Below are 2,500 nucleotides of genomic sequence, written 5' to 3' on the forward strand. Positions count from 1 at the left end.
CTGTTGTTCAGGTACTTGGTAATTTGTTACTTGAATTCCCACTCATTTTAGTTTTTTGTAAAAGAAAACTATTGTGCCGGCTTTGTCTGTCCGTCCGCCCTCAGATCTTCAAAACTACTGAGGCTAGAGGGCTGCAAATTGATATGTTGATCATCCACCCTCCAATCATCAAACATACCAAATTGCAGCCCTTTAACCTCAGTGGTTTTTATTTTATTTAAGGTTAAGGTTAGCCATAATCGCGCTTCTGGCAACGCAACAACACAGGCCACCATGGCCGGCTGAGAGTTTCCTGGGCCGCGGCTCACACAGCACTACACCGAGATCACCGAGAGATAGATCTGGTTTTGGTGGCATTGATTATACGCTGTACAGAAAACTGAATGCGACCTGACGCTGATTTTATGTATTACATAAAATCTTTCTGAAATGCCACGAGTTTCGATAATAGAACATTCCATCCTTCTCAGTATTTTTCTCAGTAATAATAATAATAAGAAGAAGATGATGATTCAACTCTCTTATCTTTCACTGGAACTTTTTTTTATCTCGTCGTGACCTTGACCAAGAGGTAGGTAACTCGTTCCGAGAGGCTCGTTCAGGTTTTTATTTCCTCCCTGCAGCACCTTCGAGCGAGGTTTACGTTTTTTAGGAAAAATAATAATTTCTTTTATGCAAAGAAATGTGATAATGTTCCGGCTTGAGAAAAATACCGCGTGGCAGACGCACGCTAGAGAATAGGGAGGCAGTTATATTTAAGCCAGCAGAGAAACTGAGGTTGTTGAGAATTCACAACATTGTACATTTCTCATGTTTTCTAGTTTACAGTTGAGTATTCGGCGTAGAGTGTACAGAAACAGAGAATGGAATATGATGCATGAGTCCCGTAGGTGCACTGTAGGCATTATTTAAGGTTCTTTGCAGCGTCCCTTCGGCCCCTACCTTCCGTTCTTTTTCCTGTACCTCCTTTCATAGTCTCTTACTTTCCACCCTCTCCTAACAATTGATTCATAGTACAACTGCTTTGAGGTTTTCTTCCTGTTACACCTTTCAAACCTTTTGCTGTCAGTTTCCGTTTCAGGACTGAATGACCTCATAGGTCCCAGTGCTTGGCCAGCGGCCTGAATTCTATATATATTCTCTCTCTCTCTCTCTCTCTCTCTCTCTCTCTCTCTCTCTCTCTCTCTCTATATATATATATATATATATATATATATATATATATATATATATATATATATATATATATATATAGTGAAAGGTCATACGCTAGGGTTAATTCTCGACTCTAGGGTACATAGTAAACGGGTGAAACCAAAGTTATCAAACATGCAGTGTCTACCATTACCACGTACAAAAAGGCAAATGGCGTCCGAATGTATAATTGGCAGCTCCGAAAACCCGGTACTTGCTCTCAGTTATTTGAAAGAAATGAATGCTTTTATGAACTTTAGGCCATGAAGCAAAGCACTGGGCCACTTTCGGCCATTCAGCGCTTAACATAGTGAAAAGAGGGAGTTGGAGTGGTTGGACAGCAAGATAAAACAAACCAGAAAACAAAGGATGGAATACAAGGGATCTAAAGGCAGAAGTGATAGAGAGGTTGGACAGCAAGATTGAAGAAACGAAACGGGAACGGAGGTACGATAAAAGGCTAAGAATCGGGTGCATCTAGGGGCCGAAGGGACTCTGAAAACATCCTTTAGGAATGCCTGCAGTGTACCTCGATTTTTAAGGGATCCTGTGAAATATCGTAGCGCTCATAATGACTATGGAATTTACCCCGGTGGGACTGACATTTGTCTCATTTACAGAAAACTTAATAAACTTGGAATACTCTTTTCTGTAACTGTAGTCATCAGACAAATTAGGAATGTGATCAGGCTGCTTTTGATCCCGTGTAGCTGTTCAAAACTATATTTGACAAAAATGTAGAGGTCCGATTATCAAATAATATACATTTTAGTTTTCTGAAAAGAAAACTATTGTGCCGGCTTTGCTGTCCGTCCGCCGTTATTCTGTCCGCACTTTTCCTGTCCGCCCTCAAATCTTAAAATCTACTGAGGAGGCTAGAGGGCTCCAAATTGGTATGTTGATCATCCACCCTCCAGTCATCAAACATACCAAATTGCAGCCCTCTAGCCTCTGTAATTTTTTTATTCAATTAAGGTTAAAGTTAGCCACAACCGTGCGTCTGGCAACGATATAGGCCATGCCACCACCGGGCCGTGGTTAAAGTTCTATGGGCCGCGGCTCATACAGCATTTTACCGAGACCACCGAAAGATAGATCTGTTTTTGGTGGCGTTGATTATACGATTTACAGAAAACTCGATTGCTCCGAAACAACTTCGGCGCATTTTTTGCTCGTTTTATTGTTGATATTGTGCGTTATCCCTTCAAGTGACTAAGTCCGGTCTTGGTTGATTAAAACAATTCATTATTGAACCTCTGAACTCGTGAAAAGAAATGGAATTATACTCGACTGTTGAATGACCTCA

The 2,500-nt window shown here is 40.9% G+C and overlaps 1 protein-coding gene across 7 annotated transcripts in view; it reads left to right on the forward strand.

Annotated features, from left to right (window-relative positions):
- Positions 1 to 2,500, forward strand: part of LOC136853354 (uncharacterized) — an 832,536-nt gene that overhangs the window by 40,853 nt on the left and 789,183 nt on the right. The window lies entirely within an intron of this gene.

The sequence above is a fragment of the Macrobrachium rosenbergii genome, chromosome 27 (assembly GCF_040412425.1).
Source record: "Macrobrachium rosenbergii isolate ZJJX-2024 chromosome 27, ASM4041242v1, whole genome shotgun sequence".
NCBI lineage: Eukaryota > Metazoa > Arthropoda > Malacostraca > Decapoda > Palaemonidae > Macrobrachium > Macrobrachium rosenbergii.